General features: G+C 33.7%; 1 pseudogene; it reads right to left on the bottom strand.

The window, feature by feature from the left end:
* Nucleotides 1-4,441: 4,441 nt before the first annotated feature.
* On the bottom strand, nt 4,442-7,750 carry LOC125220742 (annotated as a pseudogene).
* Between the last annotated feature and the right edge of the window lie 9,767 nt (nt 7,751-17,517).

Here is a 17,517-nt window from a genome sequence, read left to right as displayed (position 1 = left end):
GTTCTGGTTTGCAATCACCTAGTTCGAATTGGATTTTGCATTTGACCTATTTAAAATAGGATACTAAAACATACTCCATGCTAAAAACAATGTTAGAGTAGTTGCATTTGACCTATATATAGCAAAAGTGGTTTATTAAATTAGGTTACAGTTGAAGGAAAGATTAGGATCGATCGAATATAGAGATACTATATATGCATATGGTAGTGATAAAATACAAATTGCATTTTATCTACAAATTCTAAACTATAATTAGAACTGTTAGATTTCAAAATTTGATATCAACAGATGACAAATAGTGTCAACATAAAATGTCAACACAATGTTAATCGGTTGACAATGTTGACATTTTTTGTTAACATTATTTGTCATTTATTGACATCAAATATTAAAATCAAACGGTCCAGATCATAGTTTAGAGTTTTTATTTGATTACATCCCTATATATAAATATTGTTAGGGTTCGAGGCATTTTTTGAGAACAATATTTATATTAAGTCCATGCACCATTATTTTTGTGCAATATATTTTTATTTGATTCTGATAGCTCAAATCGAAAGTCAACTTTATGTTTTTTTTTTAAACAAAACTCATATAAAGGAGGAAATTACAAATGATATCAAGAAGGCTCAAATTCGACACACCATACAATAATGTCTAAGTTCTTTGTCGCTAGGACAAAGGCTCTTGGCGAAAGTTATCTTTAAGTTGACCAAGCATGTTCTGTCCTTTTAGAGCAACAAGGGGTAGTAAAGTAATATGCCCATGTTGTCCACTTACTACACTTTTCAACCTAATCATAGGTTCTAACTCACCCTCCGGGGTATTAGATTCTTACCAATGTTTGTGTTACTCAAGTCGATTTCATCGCTTCTACTTCATCCATAAGGAGACGTCAGAGAGGGAGAAGTGGTGACCTGATACATGAAGTATTAATTTTATTACACTTCAAATATTAGTATACCTCCGTCCCCCAAATATTGACACACTTTGATCCGGTACGGGTTTTATTGTTTTAATAAATGTAATGGAAAGTGAGTTGAAAAAGTTGGTGGGACGTGGGTCCTACCTTTAAAGTATTAGTCTTATAATAAAATGTGAGTAGGAATGAATTAGTGGAATATGTGGTCCACTACCAAAAATGGTAAAAAGTGAAGTGTACCAAACTTTTAGGGACGGACCGAAATGGTAAACTGTGTCGAACTTTCAGGGACGGAGGTAGTATAATATAGTACACTATTTTATGAGATGGGCAAATTATCAACATAGCGATATTAAAATACTAAAGTTTAAATTTGGTCCTTAACATTTGTTCTAAAAAATTTTTAGGTCATTTACATTAAGTTTGTTATATTTTGGTCATAAACAATATGTTTTGGTCCAAAGTTAATCTTTATGTTAAAGTTAAACTTAAGGGAGTATAATGTTATGGCTATGTTTTATATGATAAAGTATAGTATAGGAAATGATTTATATTGAAAATCAACTTCAAAGGTTATCATGTAAAAGGAGTCAAACATTCACTCCAACACCTCTTTTACTAAGACCAGAAATAAAAATCCATGACCGTCCAATCAAAAGGGATGCTGACATGAAACGAACGTGACAGTCAGTAACATTAGTGGGTCACTTTTCGGAAATCCACGAATTCCGCTGAGTCAAAGAATATTTATTTATCTCTTTACCTCAAATTATTGATGTAGCACACTAGAATTAAAACTAGGCATCTAATAATAAAATTTATTACTATTACTATTAAAAATTCAGTAAATTGTTTATGTCTTTCTGTAATTGAATTTCTATTTATTTTTAAGAATTATTACGAAGCTCTAATTGTTTGGGACTATTAAGAGATCAGCTATTTTCTAAGTAAAATGTGTTGTAAATAAACATTATCCAGCTTCAGTTTTAAAGAAGGCAATTAAATTTGGTTTCTCCTTTGTTTTCTTCCAATAAAATCACGTTTTTAAAATGGAAGATATGAACTCTTTGAGTTGAGAAGCTTATTAATTATCTTTAAAATACATCTAAGTGTTGGAGCATTGAAGAACGACTCGAAGAAAAAATTGAGAGCAATATGCGGCAAATTTATATTCTAATATAGCTATGTTTTCTATAATCACCCAATAGACAACTAGTTAAGTTTACTTTGACATTTTAGAGATCATTCGTATTTTGACAACTCTGGTAATGAATCCGATGTTGTGGAGATTCTTATACAAGGTTGTAAATGACGACACTGACATTTTAACATCGACCTATAGAATTTTAAGTGGAAAATTTTCCAATGCCGCAAGTCAAAGTGTGTGGTTTTGTCTGATATTCTCAAAAGTCAAAAGCTAGCAAAAACTCACAAAGCACCAAAGTAAGCAAAGGGAACCAACATCAAAGTGGTCATCAAATGATCCAATGATCTTCACAAGAATAAGATCAGCCACTGCAAAACAGCTTGTGTGAAATTCTAGAAATTAAAGCTTGTGTGCTGGTTTCGAAGAGATTAAGGAACGGGAATGAAGAATATCATGTGCAAATTGTAAAGACCTATAACTTTATAGTACTCCATAAATTAATAAACTCTTAGCTTGGACCATCCAATACCATTTCCTCCACGGGCTACCAAAGTTAAGCCTTTTATTTTTCTTAATTGCAGCACCTTAATTACACGTGAATTTTCACTAATCAGCACCTTAGGAGTACTAGTTTTTTTTATTTCTTGAAAAGTGTAACCAAAAATAAATATAGGTACGGAGGAGCAACGGCGGCCGTACACCTCCAAAAGTGGCTAAGACTGAATTTTGTCCCCTAATTAATACTATTATTATTTTTATTATATGTGTATCTACGTACTCCCTCTGTCTGCGAATAGGAGTTCTGTTTTCCCATTTTACTCCGCCCACGAATAGGAGTCCATGTTCACTTTTATCATAAATGGTAATAGGGTCACAACTTCCACTAACTCATTCCATTCACATTTTATTTAAACCTAATATATTCAAGTGGAACCCCTATTCCACTAACTTTTTTTCCACTCACTTTTCTTAACATTTCTTAAAACTCGTGTCGCCCATGAACGAGACTCCTAATGGCGGACGGAGGGAGTATATCTCTATATCAAATAGTACTACTACTCCTATATGCGATCATATGCATTCATTATCAACGAGAGCACCATATTCACTTGAACTTATAGTTTTCGAAACAATTTTTAAAATGTTGGATTTTATTTCTTAAAAAATGCAATTACATATCCACAATTTACTCATCAACGTTTCCCCATTAGGCTCAGGTTAAGGTAACTTAAATGAAAAAAATACTAATCCTACAATAAATTCGAACTTGAGTGAAGTTCGAAAAGAATTTGAAATGAAGTATCTTAATTAATCCATCTCGAGCCCCGAGTCTTTAAAGTCATTTCAATTGATGATTCTAACGAATAGTTTTTGGCATATTTCTATTTTTCGATGATGTTTTTATGAATATTGATACTCCTATTATTTTCTTACTTCTAGTGTAGCTAAAATGGGTAAGAATTACGTTTAGAAATAATGAAATTAGTGAATAAATTGCTAATATTACTAGTTCAGTGTTATTTCCAAGGATAAAATATAAACAAATTATTAAAATATGGTGGTTTACTTAAAGTACTTACAATTATTACCAGTGTATAATGACTAAAGAGTGAAATATTTCTTATAGGAGTATGAAAATTGATTTTATTCTCCATCTACATACATTATTAATAGGAGTAAATGAATTAGCTAGAGATTTTTTTATTTTTATTTGCATTAGAAAAGGATTTATGTATACATCAACATATAAAATCAATATATTTTGACTTGGGTGGTGATTTCGTAACTTTTAAGACAAACATAGGTTTGTCTTTCAGCAAATAATTGGATTACTGACATCTAATCTTTCATTATATGTGTCGTAATATGAGGAAGCATTGGACGGCTCAGTCACATGGCTTTCAACTTTCAGCTTTCAACTTTTTTAAAACAAACAAAAGTAAAACTTATCCATTATTTAAATGGAGGGTTAGGGTTCTAACAGAATTCAAGAGTTCATCCAAAACTTGCCACTGTTGATCAGTCACTATACTATTTTGGTCAAATTGAGTCTGATAAGGCAGTTGACGGACATCCCTGCGGGTAAGTTAAACGATGTTTTCCGTTCATAAAGAAAACAACACAATTTGGTTGAATAACATCGACAATACAGACATATTACACATTGACAACCGAATTTTTCGACAACCAACATGATTTTTGAAGTTTCGAGATAGACCAAAATTTGTTCAAACTTCATAATTTTTAAAGCAATTTGCCAAAGGAAGAATATGCTAAAAATAAGTGAAACTAGGTATGTTATGAAGCCAAGAAACACATGAGTAGGAAAAATGTGTATTACATCTGCAAAAATAACATTTATCCATCAGTACTAGGTAAAGGCACGTTGAGTAACGCACACTAAATTTCCACAGAATGGTCGAAGTGAAAAATCTTACACAAATTTATTACAACTGTAAACTGTAATCATAGAAATGAAGCAAAAAAAACAGGGCAGACGGATTGCAGAAGGAAACCAAATATTAAACAGATATATAAATCCGAGAGAAGCGTCTCAGTCTGAAGCTCCTACCTCTTCGTCTCTCCACGGTGTCATCACAGGCACAGCCGCTTTCTGAGGTCAGAAACGGAAACAGGCAATTGTACAATCGAATCATCTCATCTGAGAAGGAGAACAAAACAAGCCGGATGCATCTGCTCCTACTGCCGCAAGATCACAAACAGTGCATAGCTGCCCTTGCTGAGATGGAACAAAATGTGTGGTGCAGTAGGGGCAGGTTACATCTCTCTGCCCTCTATAGATTGGAACGTATGTCGCTCCGCATACAACAAAAGGATTTCTGAAATCATAGTTGAGCTGCGTGGCATCCGTCATATTCCTCTCAGCCGCCTGCAGAACCTGGCGAGCTTGTCTTGCTTGATTCTCATTGGCTGGATTACTCTCAAGAAGCCGCCTAGCAAAGTTGGCTGCGGTGCTCAGATTTTTTGCCTTGAAGCAAACAGTCATTGCACTAGCCAGTGCAAGTCTCAGGTGTGGTGGCTGGAGCTTGCAATGGGTGAAATACGCTGCAAGTTCCTGCTGACGAACTGGATCGTCCTTCAGTTCCCTTCTCTTAAGCTCCATTTGCAAGCCAAGAATGTATTCCTTTACTACGATTACCAATTCCTTCACTTCATCCACCTCTCTTCTTGTTTCAACCACAACCAGTGGAATTGTGTGAAGAATTGACAGGAAATGTCGAAGAGCTTCAGAAAACTTTCCCGTCGTCGTTGCTTTGTAACCAGCCTTCAGCTTCTCATCTAGTTGAGAGAAATCGAAGATAAGAGCAGGAGGGCCTCGCACATTGGGGCTCGCAGATTCACTCCAACCTCTCTCTACTGCAACAGATATAACTGGGGCTGAAGTAAAGGCACGCAGATAACTGTGACTGCCCAGGTGAAGATCAATAAATTGAGACTTTAAAGGGGCAAAATTGCATATCCCTAACTGACGGCTCAACAAACGAAGTGCTGTATCGAAGTTGCCAGCAGCTGCATGTTCAGCAGCAAGAGATGACTTCTGGACCCAAATTTGGCTCACAGGCATACCAGGCGTGGGGCAAACAAAAACAGAAGACCGGGCATTAGAAGCCGCCTTCGGCGTATCAGCATCAGGAGGCAGATCTAGATCCTCAAGATCCCATCCTCCCTCCTCATCATTCTCATTGTGCACATCTTCCTCCTCCAGCACCATACTGATGTCTCCATTCTGCAGATGATCCACATCGCCAATATCCAAAGCCTCACCCCAATCAGCATCTGCAGTCTCTTCATAATCTTCTTCTGCACCTTTACCTGCATCGTCAAGAGAGCCCTCGAATATGCCTTTACTCACCATTAACAAAGGCCAATCTCCAGCGCATAGCACTGGACTTGGGGGGATCAACAGAGAAGCTTTTCTCCCTTCAGGAAGAGAAGGAAAATTATCTCCCAGTTGTGCAGATAGACGCTCCACTACATCATGGACAAGAACAATTCTTTGTTGGAGATCAAAAATGACAACCTTGTCCTCAGCCCGGCAGAGCAGATTCCCAGTACCAGCATAAAATATGGCATCAGTAGCAACAGGCAGGACACTCTTTTTCACTACTTCATTTTTTAGGTTCTTCACCAGGACTTGGTTGCTGCTCTTCTCAAGCACAGCAAACCTATTCCGAGCTACAAAAACAGCCGAACCCCCAGCACCTCTTTTAGCCTCTTGAGCTGTGTCACCTCTGCTGTAGCTATCTTTAGGTATAACATAAAGCTCATATGAACCACCATCCACGTCTGAGCAAACCAAAATTGCATTCTCAGTGGGACTATATGAAAGAGTCCGTGGCGCTTGATTCAAACTATTGGAACCAGGACGACGGATTGGTATCAGCTGTGTGTCTTTCTGAGTGGAATACTCAAACGTCCGTAGAAACCGATCCTTGACATAAAACACAGAGTCACCACTGACAGAAAAGGCAGGACGTTCTCTCTCTAGCTTAAAGACAATCATTCCACTATCATGACCAGCAGCGAGTAGATTCATCTCGGGGTGGGCAGAAAGGATCCAGAACCTGTCATGCTCCCTGCGGAATGTCTGCAAGCCAGTTCTTTTAGTAGCATCCCATACTCTAATGCTCTTGTCTTCTGAATTTGATACAATAATGTCCTGCCTTGCATGGAACAGAACACAAGAAACATTGTTCATGTGACCTCTCAATGTGTCCACCTCCCAAGCTTTTGTGTCTGAAAAATATATCATATTGATACATCAAAGGTATATTCATGTATATATAACTTGAGCAAAATTTATGACTAACAGAGCAAGGTCTATTACTCAAGCCCAACACTCAAAAAAGCTAATTGGAATTGCCTCATCGGCTTCTTCAGAAGAAAAGTCCTTGGTGGCGAACACACCATCTTGCAATCCTAAACTAATGCCAAGGTAAATACTAATTAACTTATCAACTCAAACTGAAAACCTGTATCTCATGAACCGCTCCTTCATCCATATTACCTTTAACAAATGACAGATACTTTGCAAAATGAAGCAAACGGTTTCAGAAAATATTATATGACAGGTTGTCTCAGGTAGAATTATGAGAAACATTGACAGTGGCTTACAGCAAATCTGGACAACCATGTATGCCTAAACACTGAAGATCGAGCCGTTAATGGTCTCCCTTTTACAGTTATGGAAGTAACCAAAACCATTCAAACAATGAATACATATTCGTATTTTACTCTTATAAGACAACAGTGAATCTCAAGTAAAACTTTAGATATTAGTGGTCAAGGTGACATACCATTCATGCGCCAGATTTTTACTTGGCGATCATCAGTTTCTTCCTTAAGGCACCAATATCCCAAACACGAACAGTCTGATCCAAAGAGGCTGAAACAACCAAGTCTTCTTTGGGGTGAAATGAAGCACACATGACATAGTGGTTATGCCCCGTTAACACAGAAATGCAAGTACGTGACTGCCAGTTCCATATTCTGATTGTCTGATCATCACTTGCACTTACTATCCAAGGATACTCATGATGGAACTGGACAGTCCGGATATAGTCAAGATGACCAAGAAGAGTAAATAGACATCTATGCAATTTATAATTCCAGACCTTAATTTTGTAATCATCACCTGCAGGAAGAAAAAATTGGTGCATAAATCAGAAAATGCATCTAGTATACATCCAAGAATCAAACACGGCAAAGAATCTATTGCTATAGCGTGTTCCATTAAATTCATTCAAGAAATCTCCTGCATGAGTCAGCTCGACTAAGAGATCCATATCATTTTATTGTCACGTACAACAAAAAAATAATTATCAAAAGCATTGTGTAAATTGAGGCACAAAGGCCTCCTATTGATACAAGGCACTAAGAACAATCAATTCAGTTACCAATAATGCACTTAAATTGCGTACATGTTCTATTCTCAAAGGATCAAGTATGACAAAGAGCCTAGGCATTCCTTTGACTACTATGAGTAAAAGAATGAACATCGTGACATTCACAACCGTTACTACTTAACCAGATTGCTAGATGTGCGAGATTGGAATTCACTAGTGTCTTTCTGTATAGTGAAAAGAATCATATAAAGGATCTAGAAAGCTGAAATTAACATGATGAGAAAATTCATATTAAGTCTCCAGAGACACAATATTCCACTAAGAATCGATTGAGAAAAATGAAACCAGACAATAAACTGACATGAACACCTCTTGATAGATTGACTGCTTTAATAGCCCTTTGTTAACATGATAAGAAAAAAACAATAACCTTTTGGATTTACATAAAGCAACCATAAACATGGAAGTCAAGATCACCACTGATCAACAAACACTATCTTCTAATAACAGGACCAATGTTATTTTACTAGCAGTGAACATAAAATTAAATCAGCTGTCAGTCACTTAACCGGAAAACAAATGGTTTAACATGAAAAAATCACACAGGATCTAATACACCATTATCGTCACTACAGCGATGATTGAGATTTAGATCTATGAAAAAAAAATGGGCAATTTTAAAGAGGAGAGGGGTAAGGAATTGCGTTATTTCTTTTAGCTCGCTGTAGATCCACTGGAATCTTAAATCGGGTGTTACTATATTAAGTTGCTAATGCTTACGACTGAAGTCGCATCATCGGCTTTTCATTTTTATTTTTTTATTTTTATTTTATTTTGGGCCCAAAACAATTTTGTAGCGTATGTAATTTATTTGGGCTTTTGAGTATATTCACTTTTTTAAATCCCAACCTTAGTAAAACAAAAAAAAAAGGTTTTAAGTTAATACAAAGTTTAGTTAATTTATACTCCATAATTCATTCATTTTATGTTTATAATCAAACAAAAAAATTTATTTATAGAAACTAATCATTAAAAGCATTAAGATATCATTAATTTTAACACAATTATTTAAAATATATGTTCTCGCATTCTCATTTATGTTACAAGTTAGTACTCCCTTATCCCTTGTTAATTGAATCGTATTTCTTTTAAGGATATTTCAATGTAAGCGAGTTATTCCCTTTTGTTGGCACCCTCCCTCTTACTTTAGTGAATCCGTGATGGTCTGATCCCTAAAAAACTATCACTCTCAATTAAAAATACCTTTTTAGGGGAATTAATTGTTGTGTTAAATAAGTCTGCCTAACATATAAATTCACTCGATTACTTTACACGGCAATAATTCATCATAAAATTTATCACTCAAACATGAAGAATTATCGAACAATTTAGAATACAGTAAACATGAACAAGCGGATATCAAAAAACAAGAATTATATAAAACAAAAAATCGTTACTAACACATCCCTAGAATTATACAGATTAAGCTACTCATAGACAAATAAACTAAACCCATATTTTGTAGGAAAATTATAGAAAATATAAAAACAACAAAGATAAAACCCAAGAGAAGAATCTTGTGTGCTCCAATCTTCTCTTGAATCCAAACTTCAAACTCCAAGTGTAATGGAATAATATAGAACGATGGACATAAACTCTCAAATTATCTCTCAAGTATAGGATGCAGCAAAATATTCATTTGATGAAGCTTTTGAGAGTATTTATAGGCCTCAAGTTGTGCTCTTTGATATGGTATATCTTCTATCCCAACAAGGTAAGTCTGAGAAGAGCCGAAGAAGAAGTGTCTGAGAATGAAGAAGGTTTTCAAGGTACTCAGAATAGAGAGCTTCCTACAAGATATCTACTTATGAGAATGTAGCAAATATGTTCACCAAGGCACTGCCAAGCTCCCAGCTAAATTTGTATGGAGTTGATCAGTTTGGTTCAATGGTGATGTGGGATGGTTAGAGAAGATGATCTGAGATTGTTCATTACATCGAGATTTGTTGGGGTGGAACTAATAAATAGATAAAAGTTTGAGGACTAAAATAAAAAATACTTTGAGAGATAATTTGAGGGTTCATGTCCATCATTCTAAGAGTGATGTCAAGTGTAATAGGTTGGACTAGTTTATATTGACAATCCTTTTATAAAAAAAAAAGAGTTCTAAAGTTGAAACCGGTACCGGAACCTGAACCGATTTTTCAGTTCTCGGTTCCTCAATTAACCGGTCAGTTCCGATTCCGGTTAACCGAGAACCAAGTAACCGTTTAAGCACCCCTCAGACTCCCTTTTTAAACTAACAATATTCTCCTTAATTATTTTGATACATAACATACCTTATGTTATTCTATAAAGAAAATTGTAGAAAAAATTTTAATGTTAAAATTAAGTCAGCAGTAGAAAGCACTTGAGAAATAAGTGGATTATATTAATGTTATTCTAGATTTGGATTTGAATTTAGGATAGACGTATAATGTATATCAATAAATTAATATGTCCAAAAACATAAAACAATTTTTTGTACCCAGTGATCATCTTTTAATTTGTTTGGTAGTTTGTTAAGAATCACGTATATCTCGATTTCCTTTTCCAAATTGGACTAAGGTTTATTCTGCCTATAAATATACCTCAGTTTTCACAACGCAGTATGAGTTTTTCCTCATATTAGATCTTGCTATTCATAAATTTGTCTATAATATCGAGATTTAGCTTAGGTTGTGATTCTTCTGTCACAATTCGATGTCGATGATGCGAGGATCGTATCCGCCAAATTCAATGCAATATTGTTTACGTCTGGACTATTAAAATCATTGTTTACTCAATATATCACAGTGATTTTGCAATTTAAATAGTATCTTGTAATAACTTGTCTTTTCGTATTTATATACCAAATCAGTTTCCGGCTATGTTAGTTTAGTTTTCCGGCGACGTTAGTTTTCCGGCCGGCATCATTAGTTTTCCGGCAGTCAGTTTAAACAGACGGTTATCTTTTAGCTAAGCTAACTCGCTCTTTATAATCCCTCACACTCTTCCATTCATTATTTACGAAAAAATATCTCCCAACTCCCAAGAAACGCAAATACCATGAATTCTTTGGAGCATCCCGTCATCACTTCAGTCATCACATCGTTCTTCCATATGGATCGCTGTTCTTGGTCGCGCTGTGGACTTGCGGCTCCACCGATAGTGAGAGGGCAAACCATATCCCACATCGGAGAATGAACAAGAGTTATAAGCATGTAAATGGGCTACCCCAACTCCATTAGTATGAGGCATTTTGGGAGTACGAACGACGTTCGAATGATGAAATTTGATATTTTTTATTTTAGTTTTAAGTAAATGTTGATACAGGATTTTTATCAGCAAATACATAAAAAAATCTCAATAATTATGTGTTGATATTTTCTTGTACTAATGTTGATATTCTTATATCATATTGTTGATATTTGTAATACACTGATGTTGATATAAAAAAACATCCATGAAAATTATCATATGATAACATAATGACGATATTACCTTTTTGTTGATATTTTGTCTACTATTTATTGAGATTTGTGAGCTTTAATCTCATCCACTCATTTTAAAATCCAAGGGTGGAGATTTAGTCTTGATTTTTGATTAGGGTGCTATAAGCATTAGAATAAGACCCACATATATAGTACTATATATACTTAAAATACTCTAACCCTAATTTCTCTCCTTTAGCTTTCCGCCTCCCTCTCCAGAATCCTCTCCAAAATTTGAAATCCAGATTCTCCATCTCTTCTCCACCCCGTCACCTCGCCTCGTACAATTCGGCATGCTGTTCTACATCAAACGATTTAACCTCTCCATTGGATCCTTTCTCAATTCGGCATGTTGTTCTACATCAAACGATTTAACCTCTCCATTGGATCCTTTTTCATCATTCTTGTTTGGGCGATTTCACTTGTGCTCGAATGTATCCGGAATTTTGGATGATGGCGCTCCATCGGATGTCGCGTGCCTGGTTTAACCTCTCCATTGGATCCTTTTTTGTCATTCTTGTTTGGGCGATTTCACTTGTGCTCGAATTGTATCTGGATTTTTGGATGATGGCGCTCCATCGGATGTCGCATGCCAGGAATGCAGCTGTGGCCCTCTTCAAAGGTTCAATTGCAAACTCATACTATAATTTTCGATATTTTGCACACAATTTAAACTACTATGGTGTTATTGTGTTGGCAATGTGTTGATTATGACCAAATTGTGTGATGACGCAACTGTTGCGTGCTCCGGAGTTTCTTTCGTTGATGGTTTTACAATACTTCAATTCCACCACGGTCATATTTTCGATATTGCATTATAATTTTTGGTTAATTGTACTCATAATGTTTACGAATTTCGTAGGGAGTGCTGAACGAGAGGGAGACGAGGAAAAGTGGAAACCGCCGCTAGGGTGGAGTTTTTCTGCAAAAGATCTACATTGATAGATCTGTTTTTGTCCTGATGGGACTTGTATACTGCTTAGCAGTCATTTTTTGTTGATAAGGGTTTAGGGTTTAGCAGTCATTTTTTGTTGACAATTCCAGGAGTTGACATTTTTTGGGGACGCCGGTCACGGCTCCACAGAAACGTGGGTTGCCTAGTGGATTGGAACTAGGTGTAACTATTGTCTATAGTTATAGTTTTATCTGTTAGGCACTTCATTCAACACTTCATTAATTATTCTAACTTGTACATGCAAAATGATATAAAACTTCGTGCTATTTATAGGCCCTCCTTAATTATTCTAGATTTATCTACTATACACTTTTATATTCTTTATATCTTGTTTTTCAATATAAAAATCTACACTTTTATATTCTTTATATATTGATTTTTCAATATAAAAATCTAGATATTTTTGTATAATATGTAGTATATTTTAGAAATTGCTTGAATTCATGTTTATGCCACATAAAATAGGACAAAGAAAAAGTAATTATAAACAGAATCAACGAAGTACACGTAAAGATAAAAAGATATACTACTTTATTTTCCGTATTTTCTTTAAACATGAAAATTTAGTGATCGATAATCAAATTACTTTCCCAGAGCACAATTCCGGCTAAACAAACACGGTGAACAACGAGTTCTAAAGTTCTAATCTTGCATGTGAATGGATTCATTTACTTGTAGTGGACATCATTTGACACAAATAGTACTACCAATTAAGATTATAACAAAATACTCCCGATCCCATTAAAAATGAAACGTTTTCCTTATTGGATTGTCCCATTAAAAATAAAACATTTTCTAAAATGGAAACAATTATATCTCTACTTTTTCATCTCTCTTACTTTACTCTCTCATCATTAATTCATAAAACAACACTACATAAAATCTCGTGTTGATTCCCAAATTTTCATATTTAATGGAACGGGAGGAGTAATATACTTAAATATGGGCTGGGCTTAATGGACTTATTGCCTATAAATATGGGTTGGGCTTTTGAATATACTACTCCATCCGTCCCATAATAGATGCCACATTTTTCTTTTTAGTTTGTCTCTTAAAAGATGTCACATTTCCTTTTTAGAAAATGTTCTCTCTCACATTAATATTAACATACTATTTTCTATATCCACCTAACTAGGGCAGGTAATTCGGTCGGTTCGGTTAGAACCGAACCGACAACATGGTTAACCGAGCATAAAAGTAACCGAGATTGAAGCGCCAGAACCGAAACTGAATTGGCCTCGGTTTGGTTCGGTTCCTAACCGAATAGGGTCGGTTCAGTTCGGTTAACCGAACCGGAACCGAATTAAAAAAAAATACTGGGAGAAGAGAGCGGCTGGTGTGGTAGAGAGGAGGTTGCGGTCTCTGGTCGGGGTAGGCTGGGAGTTGCCGAGAGGTGGGAAGGAGGTGTCGTCGGGCAGTGGGTGTGATGTGGAGGAGGAGGCTGCGTCTGTGTGAATTAAAGTAAATTAGGGCTCTCTCTATTTTTGAATCTTTTATAAAAATGAATAAAAGAAAAGGATCATTTTTTAATAATAATAATTATATAAATATGTAATTGGTCGGTTCTTTCGGTTAACCGATCGATTATCGGGTAGAACCGATAACCGATGTGATGCCTTGCTCCTGGAACCGAACCGAACCGATAACCGAAAATTTCGGTTATCGGTTCACCAAAATTCAAGACTTTCGGCTCGGTCATCGACTAACCGATGACCTAATTCCCAGCCCTACACCTAGCACAAAAAACATCTCCTAAAATCTTGTGTCATTTTCCAAGTGAGTCATCTATTATGGGACGGAGGGAGTACATAATATAATTGTTTCTCTATATAGCAATGAACAATACAAACTGTTTCGCTTTTGACAAAATAAAATTGCCCAATAAGACAATATAGTGTAGCCCAATAGCACCCCATTTGATAAAATCTTGATCAATAATGGTGTATTTGGTAGATATTTTTCACTATAATTATATTTTCTCTGATTAATATTAGTAGTCCATTTTTCTATTTCAGTCTGTCGCCAACAAAAGCTCATTTAACTTATAGTATTATAGTAGAGGGAACATCTTTTTAGGTCCACGAACTTTGCCAAAGTATCATTTTAAGTCCGTGAACTTTGAAAATATCATTTTAGGTCCGTGAACTACAAGTTAATATCATTTGAGGTATTTTGAACTTTTTCCGGACGAAAATGCCCTTAAGGCCTTCAAATGGCAATTTGGACAATTCTTTTGCTACTCATCTTGCGTCAAAGACCTAGAGTCCAACAATTTTTTTACTACTATTTAATTCAGTTACCATCCAAATTGAATTTAAATATAATTAAAATTAGCCGTAAAAAATGTGTTAGTTTTTCAATTATTAGATGACTAATTATTTAATGATAGTGAATTGAGACTTGATACTTTATTTTATTCTTTCAATCTAGACTGCATTTTAATAACTTACTACAGGTGAAGTGTGATTCTGTTTAGTTTTGAAATTAGATAGTTATTAATTTGGATTGTCATTCGGAGATGAATTTCAAAATGAATATCAATTAACATCTAAATTGAATTTAAATATGAAAAATTTGTCGTTAAAGATTGTTGGATTTTATGTTTCTGACGTAAGATGATTGGCGAAAGAATTGTCCAAATTGACCTTTGAAGGTCTTAAGGGTATTTTCGACCAAAAAAAATTCAAAATACCTCAAATGATATTAACCCGTAGTTGATGGGCCTAAAATGATATTTTCAAAGTTTACGGACCTAAAATTATACTTTGGCAAAATTCGTGAACTTAAAAAAATGTTCTCTCTATTATAGTAAATGATAAATTTCAGTTTAAAATTAATACTATAAAAATATAATACACATTCTACTATATTTTTTAGAAGTGAGCTACAAAATTAATATTAGTGAATGCGTGTTGCATATTGCAACAAGCATTCATGAGGTGTTATAAATAGGCAAAATACATTCTTAACTCCTTATACTTTAGTCAAAATGTTCATTAAGTCCTTGTACAATTTTTTCGTTTTAATAAGTCCTTATAATTTTTACAATATTTTTATCAGGTCCTCGTACAATTTTTCATTTTAGTAGATCCTTATACTTTTATTATAACTTTCATTAGGTCCTTGTACAATCTTTTATTTTAGGGACTTTTTACATTTACCTTGGATAATAATCTAAATTTATAAATTTAATGAACTTTTTAATATTCCATTATTTAATTTAGCATAGTCTATAAAGATAATATCATCTTGTTATCCAATAATCTCAATAAGTTGTAGAGAATAATAAAAGAGTAACCGTGATGATTGAAGATTAAAATCGAAGTTTTTTTAGGAATAACTTCCCGAATTTTCAATTGATTATTTATATTTATATTGAAAAATACGTTTCCCTGAATATTTATAATCATAACATAAGTAAAATAATAAAATTCAAAGGTTCATTAAATTTAATAAAATATGAATTATTATCTAAGATAAAAGTAAAAGAATATCTTAAAATAAAAAATTGTATAAGGACCTAATAAAAGTTATAATCAAAGTATAAGGACCTACTAAAACGAAAAAATTGTACGAGGACCTAATGAATATTTTGGTTAAAGTATAAGGACCTAAGAATGTATTTTGCCTTATAAATATGCAACCCATTCTCTATATGTCAATTTTGTCCCATTAAAAATGAAACATTTTCCTTATTGGATTGTCCCATTAAAAATAAAACATTCTCTAAAATGGAAACAATCTTATCTCTACTTTTTTTCATCTATCATACTTTACTCTCTTTTCATTAATTCACAAAACAACACTACCGATTCCCAAATTTTCATATTTAATGGAACGGGAGGGAGTAATATACTTAAATATGGGCTGGGCTTAATGGACTTATTGCCATATAAATCTGGGCTGGGCTTTTGAATATACTACTCCATTCATTTCATAATAGATGTCACACTTTCCTTTTTAGTTTGTCCCATAAAAGATGTGATATTTCATTTATTAGAAAAAGTTCTCTCTCACATTAATATAAACATACTATTTTCTTCATCCACTTAACACCTAAAATAAAATCTCCCGTATCATTTCTTAAGTAAGTCATCTATTATGGGACGGAGGGAATACATAATATAATTATTTCTCTATATAGCAATGAACAATACAAATGGTTTCGCTTTTGACAAAATAAAATTGCCCAATAAGACAACATATATTAGCCCAATAGCACCCAGTTCCATAAAATCTTGATCGATAATAATGGTTCATTTGGTAGCTATTTTTCATTATAATTATATTTTCTCCTGCTAATATTAGTAGTCCATTTTTGTATTTCAGTCTGTCGCCAATAAAAGCTCATTTCACTTATATTATAATATATTTGAGTTTAAAATTAATACTATAAAATTATTAATACACATTCTACTATTTTTTTTAGAAGTGAGCTGCAAAATTAATATTAGTGAATGTGTGTTGCACATTGCAACAAGCATTCATGAGGTGTTATAAATATGCAACCCATTCTTTATATGCCAATTTTGTAATCTGATTCCGTACATTTTAAATTCTTGTGTTTGTTTCAGTTTTTAATTAAACTGGGAAAGTAATCAGAATCCAGAAACAAGGAAAGTTAGTAACTTTTCAGGATTCAGAATGCTAGCTTTGCTTAGGTATTCTCTTTCCCAACTTTAGGATTCTTACATATTTAATGCAATATTATTATTATTATTATTATTATTATTATTATTATTATTATTATTATTATTATTATTATTATTATTATTATTATTATTATTATTATTATTATTATTATTATTATTAAATACAATATTTTAATAATAATTTAAAATTATAAATCATCCATAATTTCAATAAAATAAATAACTATAATTAAATTTATCATAATTATAACTATATTATTTTGTTATTATCATAATACTAATGAATAATTTATTAAATAATTAAAATATAATTATAATATAAATGATATAATAATAATAATAATAATAATAATAATAATAAATAAATAAATAAATAATTATTACTATTATTTTGGCACCAGACCTCAAATCACCCTTATACCGCCGTGCTCCGACCGATTTCCGCCCCGGTGCCGCTGAGCG

Source organism: Salvia hispanica, chromosome 4 (genome assembly GCF_023119035.1).
Source record: "Salvia hispanica cultivar TCC Black 2014 chromosome 4, UniMelb_Shisp_WGS_1.0, whole genome shotgun sequence".
Taxonomy (NCBI): Eukaryota; Viridiplantae; Streptophyta; class Magnoliopsida; order Lamiales; family Lamiaceae; genus Salvia; species Salvia hispanica.
This window is presented reverse-complemented; position numbering and strand designations above follow the sequence as displayed.